Source organism: Panulirus ornatus, chromosome 19 (genome assembly GCF_036320965.1).
Source record: "Panulirus ornatus isolate Po-2019 chromosome 19, ASM3632096v1, whole genome shotgun sequence".
Classification (NCBI taxonomy): Eukaryota; Metazoa; Arthropoda; class Malacostraca; order Decapoda; family Palinuridae; genus Panulirus; species Panulirus ornatus.
Window position 1 is genome coordinate 49247496 of NC_092242.1, and position 17462 is coordinate 49264957.

At 45.3% G+C, this 17462-nt stretch overlaps 1 long non-coding RNA gene across 1 annotated transcript in view; it reads left to right on the forward strand.

The window, feature by feature from the left end:
- Positions 1 to 17153, forward strand: part of LOC139755490 (uncharacterized) — a 153797-nt gene extending 136644 nt beyond the window's left edge. Inside the window, exon 3 of the long non-coding RNA XR_011714109.1 lies at positions 15731 to 17153. This is a non-coding gene — a long non-coding RNA (uncharacterized lncRNA). The remainder of the gene's footprint in view (positions 1 to 15730) is intronic.
- Positions 17154 to 17462: the final 309 nt, after the last annotated feature.

The window sequence follows — 17462 nt, forward strand, 5'->3', positions numbered from 1 at the left end:
CACACACACACCTAAATTACACTATTATGAAATGAGACGGGAATTTAGAATTACATTTGTTACCAGCTTTTGTTGGACAAGTGTGATGTCGTCAGACGTAGAGAGCATGGTTCTAAGATTTAGCAGGTATTGATATAGGATACCAGGAGCACTAGCGGCAAGGAGAGAGGACTAGGTAACCCAAGGGATGGTACAGACGTTGATCCAAGGTACTAGGGACATCAGAAGCACTGGAGACTGGCAGGTGATTTAGAGTGTGGTACAGGTGTTGACCTGAAGTCCTTGGGACATCACCAGCATGTGACAGGTTGACCTAAAGTACTTGGGACATCACCAGCAAGTGACAGGTTGACCTGAAGTACTTGGGACATCACCAGCAAGTGACAGGTTGACCTGAAGTACTTGGGACATCACCAGCAAGTGACAGGTTGACCTGAAGTACTTGGTACATCACCAAGTGACGTGTTGTCCTGAAGTTCTTCGGACATTACCGGCAAATGACCAGTTGACTAGACGTATTAGGAACATCGGCCAGACGTACTAGGGACGTTGGCTCTACATATCAGGTACATCAGCGGCAGGTGGAGAGCACCAGGTGTTGTGGGAAGTGACACAGGTTGTTGACCTGAGGTACGAGGAGCGTTAGCAGTTTAGTGGAAGACACCAGGTGACGAAGGAGGTAGTGTGTCAGTGTGGTGCATGTTGGAGGGAAGGCTGCCTGCCTGCTGCTCCCCTCCTGTGCTCTCAGCCAGTCTAGTACCATTACTCCTCCTCCCTCCTTCCTATGGACACTCGTGCTCACCCAGCAACCTGAACCCACCGAGATGCCTCCCACCAGCACCCACCCAGCTGACGCCCACCAGCACCCACCCAGCTGACGCCCACCACAACCCACCTTTAAGCAGTAAATCTGCGGAATTGCCCCGTGGCCACCATAACTCAGACAGTAATCAATAGTTGCAAGGTAACCGGGCATTACATGGGGGGAGGGGGGTTGAAGGTGATGTTTTTACATGGTGTAGGCAGGTAGTTCAGCCAGCCAGCCACATGAGCCTGGCTGAGGAAGACATCAGCGTCCGCTAATGATACTTTGGCAACCTAACGTTTACTGTGTGTGCAGGTAAACAGCTGCATGATGTATGGGTGGACTCCCTCACTGAACACCCTGGAGACCTGACCACTTGCCTCACGTCCTCAGGGTGTATCGTTCCTTCCGTGATTGTAAAAGCTAGAACTGTTCATTGTTATATCTTGAATTTTAAGAGTAACTTTGTTGTTATAGATAATTGATAAATTCAGGAGGAAAACGAGACAGTTCGTGTGTGTGATTACCTATTTGTATTGTACGGGGAAGGGATTTTACACGCGTGGAGGCCCCGCCTCTCAAACATTTTCTGCTATCGCACAACTTTTTAAACTTCTGTATGCCGTCTGCAGTTACCATATTCCTGCATCTTTCAATGGACTGTTCACTGTTTACGTGAACCTAGTTTAAAAGATTAAAGTCTGTGACCAAGTTATCTCTCACTCTTCTCTCTTGCATTGTTGTATGTATCTAAGGCCTCAAGACTTTCCCTGTAATAACTCTCATGATTTTAGTACCATCTTTGTTGCCTTCATGTAGACCTTCTCTAACAGTTCTCTGTGCTCTTTTTAAGTGCGGTGACCAAATCTGAGAAACGTATCTGAGTTTTGGACTAAAGTAGGATGTCATCAGCCTGCTAAGTATTGCCATGTTCAGGAACTCTGATGCAAGTATGATATTTACCGGCAGACACTTGATGTCCTTTAATCTTCTAATGTTGGACTCTGGCAACAGGTCATGGACGATGTCCACCCACAGGTCCCCCTCACGGACAGATTCCTGCTGCTTATCACTTACTGGGTAATATTCATGTTAATACCTTCTTTCACTGTGTCCTGTCTGCATTACCTTTCATTTTTCGGACTGAATTTCATCAACCATTTAACGGACCAACTTTGGAATTTGTCAAGGTCACCTTGTTAGCTCGTACAATCCTCTTTGCTTCTCAACTTCCTCGCCTTGGGATCGTACGAAAACATATTCAGGAAAGAGTTTGGTCAAGTCATTCACACAGACTAAGAGCAAAGTTCCCAGAATAGATACCTGAAGCACGCCAGTAGTGACCTCAATCTTTTCCACAAAGATAATCTTCTATCGTGCAAAGTATTGCTCTTCTTATTCCTGCCTTAAGATCCGCTTCTTAACCATCCTCCTATTTAGTCACATGTCGAATGCTTCCTGCTGTTCGTCTACAAACACTTCACCCAACCTTCTCCCTTGTCTAAGACAGAGCTCACTCTCTCGTAGAAACCTAAGAGGTTCGTTATGTATGACTCTCTTTCCCTGAAATCTTATCTATTTCTAACTTAGGTACAGTAGTTTGTCCTCTGCAGGGAATCATCCATTTCCTTTCTGATTATCTTTTCCAGTACCTTACAGAGAAGACTCGCCAGGGAGACTACTGGTCTGTAGTTCAGCTCCTCCTCCCGATCTCCTTTCTTGCAAATGGGTTTGACGTTTACCCTCTTCCTTGCCCGTGACATTATACCTTTTTCTAGTGACTTCTCAAACATTTCATGTGGTTTGACAAGTGTGTCTGCTCACATATTTGGCACATGATAGAGAAATTTCATTAGAACTGTAAGCCTTAAGTGGGTCAAGACTCTTTAGTTATCTGTTTACGTGCTCCCCTAGATATTTCAGTGCTTTCCAAGACCACCTACCCATACCATCTCACTAGTGGTGGTGCTATAGTATCTCCCAATGTAAAACAGTCTTAAACGTATCATTTAGTCCTTATCATGTCCTCCTGAATCCCTTAACCTGATCAGTTGCTCTTTAGCTGACAACTCATTCCAGATGAGTTTATGGGAAGGGTGTTGGAGTATCCCGCGTCGTGTCCACAATAAATCCGAAACGGGGAAAAAAGATTTTGATCTTTAATAGTATTTTTCGAGTCTTGATTTGAAGGCATTGATAGCCTTCGCATCTGCTGCATCAGATGGTAATTTATTCCAGGGTTCTGCAGCTCTACAGCTGAGAAGATATCTGCCCATGTTGTCGTAACATCTTCCTAATCTGCCGTTGATTATGGCTGTCGAGCCTTTGTGTAATGTGAAGGAGCTTTCACACGTTATGTCGTAAAATTGACTCTGAATTCTTTAGATTCTTGGAGTGTTTTTTTTTCAGAGGGAATAGTTTTAGATTTCTGAGGCCTCTTTTTTAGGTGTTCAGCCTTCCTCAAGTGATATCCTGAACAACATTTCTCGTGGGCTGTCTCGCGTCTTTCCACGACCTTTAAATACGAATGGTAAAATACTTTTCGGGGTCTGGGCCTCGGGTGGGTTGAGCTTCTGCATAGATCCTCTTATTTCTTGTTACTGATGTTAATGCCTCCCAGGGCTCCACCGTATCCCAGTGTAGTGATGTACGGAGTTGTGACCTCTACTTTGGTAAATGAACTTTAATACTAAGCGTCTCACACACACGCACACACACACACACACACACACACACACACACACACATACACAGTGCACCATCAGATGTCATCAGTCTGGTCAGAGAAATCGATCTGTTGCTGATTTTTTGCCCAACGGAAGTTCCCGGAAACAGTTTAGGATTATCCTTTTGATTAATCCACAACATTTCTGTTGTACTTCTTTTCTTTCTCATTCTAATGTATGCATTTCTTTCTCATCCATCACATGTTATCTGGCTGCTGCGTCTCCCATATGTATTTTTCCCATAGTGCGTTTGTACTTTGCCTGCTGACATTACCTGTTAAACCTTATTCATTGCTTCCTCTAGCCAATCCTTCACTGCGTCCCTTCCTGTCAGTGTCTGACTGTCTGATTCGATGTAGATTCCACAAAATCTGTTATGATGTTATTGTCCTTAATTTCGTGAATCGTCCTCTTAAGATGCGTTCTTTGAAATAGTTGTTCATCTCCTCATACTTTCCTGAACTTTCTTTTGATAGTTCTGAGCCTTGTGCCATATTCCTCATTCGCCTTATATCTCATCACGACCACCACATCACCACTTCTCTCAGCCACTTTCTGTATATATAATATTTTCAACCTTATCTAACCAGATCCAACCATGGTAGCCTGTCGGTGTCTGTGACCCTAGTGTGCCCCGTGACGTCCTGGTAACCCTAGTTACTTGCCAGTAACCAGGACACCAGTTAGATCATGGCTACTTGTGCACCTCTAACATCAGCTGGGTTTTCTGGTCATCATGTATCCAGGTCTTGACTGGTTCACACTTGGTGGTTGGCCGAATATTCTAAAAGTGAAAACCATTTTTCCAGCCTAATTTGTGTCTTTAGCCAGAGTTCCTTTTCGTTCTCTGCAGCTGCCATGACATCCCTGCGAAGAACTACAGGAAGGTGTAGACAGTTATTAGTTCTCCCTTATACGCGCCCTTGTGCCTTCCTGCTCATGATGATACAGACAGAAGTTGCTGTTGTTTCTGAGGAGCCTCGTACAATCCCTCCCTACAAGCATCTGCTAAATGTCGACTTGCTGTGTACCGAGAAGTTCCACTGTACTGAATGGTCTGTAGTCGACAGTCATCAGGCAGGACCCTACTGACGTGTGTTCGCGGCACCCCGCTTGGTCATGACACGTCTGTAAGAACCATCTGAAAACTGCCTAACTCCCTCAACCTCCTGCTGGTGTTGTCACCGGGAGTCAGCCGAGGTTCTTATGGTGTTTCTTAATGAAAATGTTGAAGATGAATATATGGAGGATGATAGGACAATGGAGGCACGGGCCAGGGCCAACGTGTTCAAGAGAGCTGTTGTGTGCTTCCTACAGTCCTTCTTGGGATGTCAAAGGGGGGGAGGGGTTGGCTGTCATTGATGAAAATAGGTAAATTGGTTTTATTTATGAAATATTTGGTGTGTGAAGCTGCAAAGATCTACCCATGCATTATCCCTAGAATCCAATATAGAAGGCTGTAACCCTAGTAGCTGGTACAGAAGGCTGTAACCCTATTAGCCAATAGAAAAGGTCGTAACCCTAATGACCAGTACAGAAGGTTGTATTCCTAGCAGTCAGTACAGAAGGTTGTATCCCTAGTAGTCAGTACAGAAGGTTGTAACCCTAGAAGTCAGTACAAATGGTTGTATCCCTAGTAGTCAGTACAGAAGGTTGTATCCCTAGTAGTCAGTACAGAAGGTTGTAACCCTAGAAGCCAGTACAGAAGGTTGTATCCCTAGTAGCCATTACAAAAGGTTGTAACCCTAGTGGCCAGTACAGAAGACTGTATCCCTGGTAGCCAGTACAGAAGACTGTATCCCTAGTAGCCAGTACAATACAGCACAATACAGTCTGCACAAGTATGGAGGTCCCTGAAGTTTGCTTTACTGTCCTCAAAACCTACTTGCCTCTCCATCCGGGTTATGCAAAGGGAATACAAAGGAATTCAAACAGCAACAGAACATTAGGTCCTTCCGAGGTTGTATGTGACAGTGGAAGATATCAGAAACTCATAGATTAGTGTGGTAAAAGTTAGAGGACATACAGGTAACTCAAAGTGAATAACCTGCAATTTGTCATTTTGATGTGGACGAACTAATGAATTTACTGTAATGAGTGAGAGTGATTTCTCTGGACTTAAGTTCGAAGGCTCTATCTATGAAACCAAGAATTTTTTGTTCGCGCTTTTCAGTGCTTCTTTGCACTGCTTACTTGGGTTTAGGTCACTAGAGAGTATTACACCCAAGTCTTTTTTCTCATTTATCTTTTGCATTTCAATGGAATCCATGCTGAGAATCGTTTATTAAATAGTGGTCCTCAAAATGGTTTACAGTTCTGTCTCGAACGATGGTTTCCATAAGTTTTCCAACTACAGACGTTAAGCTGACAGAACAATGTTTTCTGGACACTGACTTATTACCTTTTTTGTACATCAGTGTTACAGTAGCAGACTTCCATGTGTCTGGAACTTTTCCTGTAGCAAGTGACTCATTGAAAAAGACAGTCAAGTTCTTAACTGTCTCATTATTCGCCTCTTTCATTGCTCTCGGATAAAACTTATCAGATCCTAGCGTCTTCCTCATTTTCATATCGTTTATTGCTGAAAGTGTGTCTTTGGTTCTTATGTTAGTTTAGTGAAGAATGTCCTCCCCTCTTATCACTGAAACTGGACTCGGAACATGCAAAAAAAAAAAAAGATGCAAAAAAAAAAAAGTCATCTAATATTTTTGCCATGACTTCGTTGTCTTCAACCAAGTTACCTTCCTGTAATTATTGTACCTTTTGACTTGGTAATGACTCTCTCACTTCTAACATAATTGTAAAACTCCTAAGAGTTTCTTTGGCTGTTTTCAGCTATGTACGCTTCATATTGACGTTTACTTTGTTGTCTAACGCTCTTACTTTCTCTCTGCAAAGCCACAAAACTTACGCTATCATGTTGGTTATTGGATTCTCTGAGTTTCTTATGAACTACTTTCCTAGACGGTGAACACTTTGTATATATTTCATCGTTCCACCACCTTAGTTTTGTTTTAGAAATAGACCGTCTGCCACGCATTGATACGTTTGTCGCCGCTGCTGGTTTCAAGGTATTTTTAAGCTTTTACAAACAACGCTCATGTCATTTTTCATCCACGTCAAGAGCAGTGCAAAGATCATTAAAATGTGCAGTTTTAAGATCGGGAACTTCTTTGCGACTGTCATTTTGACCAACATCACACGCAGTGTTGAAAGCGACCTCAAACGTAATCTATCGGTGACCACTTGTACCAAACTTTTCTCCAATTTCAACATTATTAACGAGATTCTCTTTTGCATTAAGAGCTAAATCTGATGTATGCTGGTCACGAGTAGATTGGATTAGGGCACTATCAATCAGTCTTAGGTAAAGTCCACGCCCGGAGCTGCTGGAGACGGATCCTCCCTCCTCAGATACCGGTATGTTAAGATCTCCTTCTATGATAGAATCTTGTGCACTATAGATGTCTCCCAATTGATCATCAGATCTTTCGTCTGCCTCTGGTGTCTGTGCTGGGGGCCTATAAACTTGTCCTACTATTATTTTTTTACTTAGTTATTAAAGCAGGAAGTTAATAGCTTTCATTACGTTAAGTATGACGGTCACTTAACCTTCGGTGATCACCCATGTTGTCGGTAAATCATCATCGTGAGCCAGTAGCCCACCATGTGTGTGCTGGTGAGGGGGAGCAGCTCGCCACACCTCTGTAATTACATCACGTCCAACATTCGTCCGCGTATGAAAAACCAGCCCATGACGGCCCCCGGACCCCAGAGCCGCTGCAGCACAGCGGTAGATACAATGCTTAAAATGGTATCTGGATTGTCAGTGTCTGGCCAGGAGGCTGGAGTCAACACAAGGGCCGGGACACGTCCACATTCTTTGTACAGTCATGGAACACGGGTTGCGCACCGGTCATGTGTGCTCTCTCTCTCTCTCTCTCTCTCTCTCTCTCTCTCTCTCTCTCTCTCTCTCTCTCTCTCTCTCTCTCTCTCTCTGAGATGCCAATGGGAGTTGTAACTTGACGTCCTCTACAGTGGTCATTAACCTATGCTCACAGTGTCACTCCTGAATTTTGGTTCACGTCTCCTTCGAGCATCACACGGGCGCGCGCGTGTTTGTGTGCGAATGGTTTTGATCTTTTACCACAGGTTACAGACTTTCCCACACAAGATGAGAAAGCTTTGGACGTTATCTTTCCCAGGAAGGTTGAGTGGGACCTACCGTCCCGACCAGTGTCGAGCATCGGCTCCAGGCCACACATGTCAGTTGTACGACTCCTCACCAACGATGACCCCAGCATCGGCGACGTACGGGCCTCTTACTGACGTAGCGATTGCTCGGTATCCCTGCAGGAAGTGCTGAACGTGGATGACTTAGACAGTAAATGAGATCATTACGTCTGTGCCACCACAGAAGCACGCCACCGCTTCTACCCTGAGAGATCTGTAGGTCCACACCCAGCTGACCTGCCCTGGTCCACACCCAGCTGACCTGCTCTGGTCCACACCCAGCTGACCTGCCCTGGTCCACACCCAGCTGACCTGCTCTGGTCCACACCCAGCTGACCTGCCCTGGTGCACACCCAGCTGACCTGCTCTGGTGCACACCCAGCTGACCTGCCCTGGTGCACACCCACCTGACCTGCTCTGGTCCACACCCAGCTGACCTGCCCTGGTCCACACCCAGCTGACCTGCTCTGGTCCATACCCAGCTGACCTGCTCTGGTCCACACCCAGCTGACCTGCTCTGGTCCACACCCAGCTGACCTGCCCTGGTCCATACCCAGCTGACCTGCCCTGGTCCACACCCAGCTGACCTGCTCTGGTGCACACCCAGCTGACCTGCCCTGGTCCACACCCAGCTGACCTGCTCTGGTCCACACCCAGCTGACCTGCCCTGGTCCACAACCAGCTGACCTGCCCTGGTCCACACCCAGCTGACCTGCTCTGGTCCACACCCAGCTGACCTGCTCTGGTCCACACCCAGCTGACCTGCCCTGGTCCGCACCCAGCTGACCTGCCCTGGTCCACACCCAGCTGACCTGCTCTGGTCCACACCCAGCTGACCTGCCCTGGTCCACACCAAGCTGACCTGCTCTGGTCCACACCCAGCTGACCTACCTTGGTCACACCCAGCTGACCTGCCCTGGTCCACACCCAGCTGACCTGCCCTGGTCCACACCCAGCTGACCTGCTCTGGATCACACCCAGCTGACCTGCCTCACATCACACCCAGCTGACCTGCCTCACATCACTCGCAGCTGACCTGCCTTACATCACACCCAGCTGACCTGTCCTGGTCCACACCCAGCTGACCTGCCCTGGTCCACACCCAGCTGACCTGCCCTAGTCCACACCCAGCTGACCTGCCCTAGTTCACACCCAGCATTTAAAGGATTAATGCAGCAGAGAGTGAGCCTTCTACCACACCCACACTAACCTATGCAAGGCTTGCCTCACACTCCTCGAAGATTAAGACGAGGGACCTGCTGCAAAGATACCTCATTACCCTACCATGCCGTACGCTCTCCATCCCCTCAGTCAGCCACCTCCTCCCTGGTGGAGACGCAGCTCAACAAACTAATAGACCCCACCTGATACCTGGGATGCCACCACCCCATGCATGTCGTAAGTTAGTCGTCACCACAACTACATCATGGTCAGACCGCTGCATGAACCCTCCCTCCCTGCTCGCTCCTACCGTTATGAACATCATCATGAACCATTAGACTGCTACCATAACGTCTCTTTAATCCATCTCCTCTACGTCATTATCTTTAGGGCCTACTCCCAATATTTGCTTTCGTTTTTTCGTTATATTTTCAGCCTGTGGCTGCAGTTACCACAAGAAACAGGTGATTATTAATAGTAGTGGTGGTAATGATAGTAATAGCAGTATATAACCCTGGGGATAAGGAAATAATACTACTCACGTATCTCTCGTGTGTCGTAGAAGGTGACTAAGAAGGGTGGGAGTGGGGGCCTGGAAATCCTCCCATCCTTTATTACTTATTACAGGATGTGAACGGAGGAAGGAACCTAGAGAGGATTTTATTCCCGCTCTAAGGCTCCTGGTACTACCTCGTTAAGGAGAGGAGCGGCAAAGAGGTGTGATGATGGCCACCATCATCAGGGCTTGAATATGCAGGAGGATGAGAGGCATGCACGGGATAGAGCAAATTGGAACAGTGGGGTATACTGGAGGAGCCGCGTTGTCAGTCGACTGAGCCAGGGCATGTGAAGCGGCCAGGGGAAACCACGGAAATGTTTGTGAGGTCTGGTCGTGGATAGGGGCTGTGGTTTCAGTACATTATACATGACAGCTAGAGAATGGATATGAGTGAATGAGTACATTTCTCGTCTGTTCCTGGAGCAGCGAATTTTATCATTATCAGTAGTAGTAGTAACATCATCACCACCATCATTATTATTCATTAAAGTAGGGTAAGAAAAAACTTGCCAGACAGAAGGACTAAGGCAAAGATTCATTAAGAGAGAGAGAGAGAGAGAGAGAGAGAGAGAGAGAGAGAGAGAGAGAGAGAGAGAGAGAGAGAGAGAGAGAGAGAGCAGTGGCGAGGAGGAAGAAAACCTGCTGAAGGTAATGAACGTGGGAAAGAAAGAGAGAAGCCGAGGTCAGGTTACCCACATCACTAATGTAAAGAGACCAGGAATATCAAACAGTGGGAGAGTGAGGCAGAGGCAAACCATGTGCTCGGAAATGCACATCTTGGTGGTTAGTGGGAGAGAACTGGAGTCTAAGGCAGCACAGAGGAAGATCATGCTAGACTTTACCGGAATTGTGGAGCTGAAACTTACTGACACATTCACTCAAATTTACACATTAGTTAAAACACACAGTAAGTCAGTTGACACATTTAATTAAACGCAGGATGATGCATGAGTACAAGGAAGGCCAGAGAAGATACGGGATGGCAGTTTCCCTTCTGGCAACATTACGAGATGCTATACCATAGAGGATGGCCTATGTGTGTTGTACATACAGGAAACGTAAATGTGTTGAGGATTTCCACCACTGTCTTCGTCGTCTGTGATGATCTCCCGAGAATTTCTACTGAAGCATATTTACATTTAAGAACATAACAGACATCGTCATGATGGTACAAGAGGCAGAGGGTCGAGCCGATCCCGGAGCTGGAGGGATTTGATTGGTGATTTCCAGACAACTGACTCCCTCACTGCAGATAGGTGCACCTTCGTGGTGTAGTGGTCAACTTACCTGAAATCGACGACCTTCGCATGGGTAGCGGGAGAGACCCGTGGAGGTATGAATTACAGGACATGATAGGAAACCTTTCACAAACCTGCCACTGAGCACGGAGTCAGTGGTCACGTATGATAACCTGTACGATAGAAAACATCACGTGAAGAGTCCCACACCTGGGATGATAACGAGGCGATGATCGATTGGCAATATGATGGTAGTGAAGAGCAGTGATGCTAAAGTGGATGCAGACACTTATAGAAGATACGAAGAAAAATTTCCACAGATTTCTCTTTCTTCATAATGACCGACATGGCACGACCTGAAATATGCCCCAATTAAAGGCCGACCAGCCCCAAGGGAAGGACGAACTCTTGGGAAAACTTCAATTCGACTACTACCCAGCCTAGGCCTCGAACCCGGGCTGGCCCGTATGTGAATCGTAGTCAGCAACGCCAACCATTACACCATAGAGGCCCACTGATAGTAGCTTTAGGTGTGACTATCCATAAATGGAAAGCCATATTATAAAAAGGAAAAGTCATGCAAGAGATTCAGTTGAATCTGCAGTGACGTACCTGGATGATGGTTGATAGCGGTAGACAACAGAATAGAGAGCGTCAGAACAGAGAGGAATCTGGCTCAAGGAAAAATATCGAAGAAGTATGAAGGAAGAGTCGTACTGTGGATAAGATATAAGAAGGACAACATCCAGGAGGTATTTGAAGAGGCTTAAGAGAACACGAGTAAACGGGAACCTTATGATACTGAAAGAAAAATCGAAAAAAGAAATTGTGAACGCTGCAAATGATGATTTGAGACTTCGTAAATCTATAAGCAACACATCATCAGGTAAACAGGTAATTATCAGAGTGAGCGCTAAAAAGAGAGGATTCCTGAAATAGAAAACGAAATACTTGAGGAGCTGCATACTCGGCTATGAAGTGCATTTCCAGTGGATACGTTACCTCAACAACTAGGTAAATGTGTTGGGGAAAGACCAAGGAAGGTATTCCTAACTAAAGTGTAAGTTTCCAATTGAAGGTGTATTACCCAAACGACCTCTGGTCATAGAGAACACTGCCAGCGCACTGAAGCTCCCGATCGGAAACAAGAAATGTTCAGAAACTCGATGGAAATAGCTTCAAGGATTAAGACGTGAAGATGAGTCGTGCCTATCTTTAAGGAAGGAGATGGAGGAATTTCGCACTGAACTTCTGGTCAGCATCGCTGACAAACACGTTGTGAGATACTAAAAATGAGATATGGAGATGGTTTGTGTGTTTTTAGAGACACTCAGATTACACAGCGTCATCCCCTCCATCTTTTAGACATCTAGAAAGGATTCAACATAGCACAACACCCCTCCTCCCTCACGAGCCTGATAACAAGAATAAAACGGAATGTTTTATTCTTTTACTGGTGGGCGTAAGTGATGACTCCTTCTTTGGCTAGGAAATCGCTTAAGCAGACAGGAACAAAGGACACAAGTCAGCCAGTGATGAAGAAGGAACACAAGATTCGAGGCTTAAGTTATGATGGTCATCTTTTAGCACAGAAATCACATGAACCTTCTAGTGGAAGGAACGTTCGGATTGACATGTTATTCTCCTTAGCTTAAGTTTGATATCGGAAGGATGTATATTATTCACTAGTCACTGTCAAAATGGCCTTTACGGATACGTTGGCGAAAATATCTGCTGTTAGAATGGATCCATATCAGAGTATACATCACGACTTTGGTCACCAGCAGATGAGGAAAGGTGCAGAGCTGCTGGAGAAGGTCTACAGGCACCTGACAAAAACGAGCTGAACTACAGAGAGGTTAACAACCATGGAATTATCCACAGTGGACGAGGGAGGGAAAAGGGGAGACAAGAGGACGAGTTTCGAGTATCTGAATCAGTGACCATGTTGATATTGAGCTGAGAAGAAGCAATGAAAGAAAACGACGGAGGATGCGATGAAAGAAAACAGGAAGGATGTGGGTAAAGAAAACGTGGAAGATGTGATGAGAGACTTCTTTAGGAATGGATTGATAGACGATAATAACAAGGTGTGTGTGGAAACAAAATCCAGAGAATGTGATGAGGTTCAGCACAAGAAAAAATACGAAAAGTATAAAAAAGAATCACTTCCCATAATACATGAATAGGTGATCTCACACACACACACACACACACACACACACACACACATATCAGTGTCATTTTGCTGATGAAATTCATCGATACTTAATCATTTACAGAAAAGGAATGTGTTGCCTCCTGCTGCTTACGAGACAAACGAAAAGCTTCTGTAAATCCGAAGACCTGTTCTTGTTGACGCGTCATGAGAGGTGTCATGCCTCGTATATTAACACTTCACATATCTGTCTGTCCTGAGCTACACCAGCTTTTACAGTTGTAAGATGATCCTTATTTTAGATTTTTTTGCAGGATGCTTCGTAAATTTTTTCTGAGATCGTTTTTTGCGAGATCCTCTGCTCTTTTATGATCGGTTTTTATGAGATACTTCGCTCTTAGTTTGTAAGATACTCCATTTTTGTAAGATAGGAAATTTCTTAAGATAACCCGTTTTTTTTTTGTAAGATGATACGTTTCTTAAGATACCCCATTTCATTTTAAGATAATACGTTTCCTGTAACATACCTCGTTTTTCTTAAGATATTGCTTTTATTTGCAAGATTTTTTTTGTAAGTCAATCCATTTTTTGTAAAATACTATTCTTTTTTTTTACGTAATTTGTTTTTCGTAAGAAACTCCTTATCAGCAAGATCTTTTATTTTGTAAGATACTCCGTTTATCGAGATGAATGTATCCACAAGTTCGTGTTATCATGGGTCAGGTCGTCTCATATCGCTGGCCTCCGTGACCAGTTGTAGGTACTTCCTTCCTCGTCATCATCAGGTGTTTGACAAGCGGTACATTTCTGGTAAGGGTCCTGGTGTTACCCAAAGATCCCTTCCCCCTAGCGCTCCTGCAGCTCCAAGGCTGCGCTTCTCTCAGACAAATGGAATAAAACTCAAAGCTAAAAGATGTAGTACGGACGTGAGAAAAAAAGCTTCTTTCCGTATAGGTGTGTTGAGCACTGGAATAAGTTACCGTCAGACGTAGTGAATGCTAAGACTATAAATTCCTTCAAAAGTCGTTTAGACAAATATTCTGTAAATCCAGGTATACTTTGGAAAAAAAAACGCCAGAGATAAACGTATAAACGACAGCGTTAACGGGGACATTAGAGGGTTAATGTGCAGCAGCGGGGAGTCTGTGATAGCTTAAAAGAACTACTGAGCGGAATTAGTTAAATCTTATTTTGTATTTTTCCATACGCCCTTGTCGTGGGCCAATCAGACCTCCTATTGCCTGTCTTTCTTATGTAAACTCATGTCGCAGGGACAGGGTGGACTCCTAAGTTCGTCTGACCAGACTGTAATCTGTTTGGTCATCTGTCACTCATACGGCCTATTCAGAGTTGTCTTTTCATGCGAGGCTGTATCACTGGGAGTACATTCTCGTGAACCTCGTCATACAGTCTCGTGAACCTCATCATAAGGTCTCGTGAACCTCGTTATACAGTCTCGTGAACCTCGTCATACAGTCTCGTGAACCTCGTCATACAGTCTTGTCATCCTCGTCATATATTCTCGTCAACCTCGTCATACGGTCTCGTCAACCTCGTCATACGGTCTCGTCAACCTCGTCAGTCTCGTATAGCCTCATGCAGACACGAATCCAGTTCCACCTTACAGCTACACCTTCCTGGTCCCAGTCACACCTTGCAGTTACCTTGAATGGACAGTCCCGCTCACTGAGCATCACATACAACACCCACACATGACATCCACTCCCCACTCCAGCTAAATCAACGCAAAAGCAACACAATATACGCCCTCAGAACGCTAACTGGCACCAGATTGAGAAAAGGAAAAGAATTCCACAGCATCTTATGTATACATCACTGGTTTTGATTGAAAAAGAAAGTGAATTTACTCAAGAGGTTGTTGTAACACCTGCTATTAGCTTTATCCAAGTGTGGCCATCCAGATGTGGCCACACCTGGCCTGCTCAAAGTACGGTCAACAGAATCTGTTCACGTCTGTTGTTGACAGGATCAACCAGCAGGAGGGAAAACAGAGAAACTAAGCCAGTGACCACTAATGCCAGAACTGTGGTAACGTAATTACTCCTGTACACGAGTGCCCCGAACTGCAGAGTGTCTGCCTTACGTCCGGCCACAGGTTCTCCCCGGGCCCGGAGCCAGGGACTGCCCCGGGATCTGGAGCCTGGGAATTCCCCGGGCTTGGAACAAGGGAATGCCCCAGGCATAGAACCAGGGAGTGCCCCAGACCTGGAACCGGGAAATTTCCAGGATCTGAAGCGAGAGATTACCCCTATGGTTGGAGCCAGGGAGTGCCCAGGGACTCGAGCCAAGGATATCCCCTGGACCTGGAGCCAGGGTGTGCCTAGGGTATGGAGCTAGGGAGTAGCCAGAGCCTGGAGCCAGGGGGTGCCCCCTGGAACTGTAGCTCGGGGTGCTCCCTTAGCCTAAGGCCAGGGAGTGCTATGGAGGTATAGATGCACAAGAGGGGAATGTCCTGCAGCGGACCAGCTCATGAACCTAATGTGATTATGTTGGTTAGGTAAGGTGCTGTTCCTCCCTCCCTCCCTTTCTCTCTCTCTTGCTCTGATCAGACGGCTTGACAGTTTCATCAACCTCTGCATGACTCTCATGAGCAGTGATAACTGTACACTTATGGAGAGTAGAATGACGCATCTTATCGTACTCTATCACTTAACACGGTGACTCTTGGAGTACCGTGTCCAATATTACTGCTGTAAGGCATCTTTCTCTAGCTGATCTATGAGCAATGTTCGACGTGCCATCTGTACCTACTCTACTCCTAAAGCTTTCATGTACTAAACCAGTGTGAGTGTGTGTGTGTCATTTACTGAAGCGGTTCATTATTTTCAGCAAGTGTCACCGAGGACACCGGGCTTCCCCGCCCTTGCCGTAGTTTCTATCAAGATGCCGTATGGTGTGGACGTGTTCAAGTCCCTCCACGACAAGAAGGGAGTGTTGTTTTCTACCAGCCAGGCACACCACACTGCACCAGCCAGCTCACTTGTGTGGTGAAGGAAAGATAAATCTCACTTGCAACAGACATGGTGTCGCACCCTGCCTCTGATAACTGTGGTCACCTGACTTAATAGTGGAAAAAAAAAGTGTAACACAGAAGTCTCCCATATTCCTCTTGCATTAGAAGTACCAGCATCTGGAGCTGTTGTAACTAGACTTAACCAGCAATGTAGACATAGGCTTAGAACATTCACAGTTGTAGCGGCCCCTGTCCACAATGTGGGAGCAGTTATCAGATGATTTAAAATTCTTAGATGTTTACATTACGTATATCCGTTCTCTGATTGAGTATATCGCGCCTCTGCTTGCTGTAGTGCCTAATAGAAGGTTTGAAATGTTTGAGATAATACAGAATGAAACAATAAGAATCATTCTTTGCTGCCCTAACACAAAAAAAGATTCCAAACATGAAGATTAGAGACAAAATGACTGAAATCTGTCTTCGTATTGGGATCTGGATGTTAGGTAAACACATGCCAGTCCATGTAAAAACCCTTTCAGGCGGGAGACATCCATCCAGATGGGTTACTGCGACTGCTGTAGGGCTCAGAATGTAAGGTAGTCATGAACTAAATAACACGGTAATCGCACTATCTTGCCCCATGGGAAACGAACCTCTTGAACATCACTGTTTCCACATATCCCCCAGATCCACCGCTCAGATCACAGCCCAAGTTGACGTTGAGCCAATAATGACGCCCGTTATCTCACACTGACACCATCGATCCTGAACATAATCTCTCACAAACTGTATATACAGATGGGTCCCTACGGCTGGTAGTGCTATTGTTACAACACGTACCGACGGCTTTAATCAAGACTAGGAAGTCAGAGTCAATAACTGGTCATCCAGCCTCCAGACTGGTCTGTTTGCTATTCCTATGATCACTATACCTGTTAAAACCTCCAGGATGAATAGAGTCGCATTGTAAGTGATCGTCTTTCTTCACCAGCTGCACTAAGTTCCCTTGAGCATGACTGTAATGTGCTTGTGTCTAAATCACGACACGGGTATAGATGGATTACCCGTGAGTGAGGAAGAGTCTAGTTTCTTTGGATTCCTTCGCAGTTGAGGCTCAGACTGCAGAACAATGGCAGTGAAGCAGCAAAAACGTGTGCTTCGAAGGATGGAGTTGATTACCCCTGGGTCTACCTGCGAGCAACCTTATAACAGTGATTCAGTGGGACATTGAACAACGCTTGTTGACAAAGTGATATCAGCACAAGCAGATGTATCTTACATTATGTATTGATATAAAGAAACCCATATATATATATATATATATATATATATATATATATATATATATATATATATATATATATTGTTGAATGTGTTTGATGATAGAGTGGCAGATATAGGGTGTTTTGGTCGAGGTGGTGTGCAAAGTGAGAGGGTTAGGGAAAATGATTTGGTAAACAGAGAAGAGGTAGTGAAAGCTTTGCGGAAGATGAAAGCCGGCAAGGCAGCAGGTTTGGATGGTATTGCAGTGGAATTTATTAAAAAAGGGGGTGACTGTATTGTTGACTGGTTGGTAAGGTTATTTAATGTATGTATGACTCATGG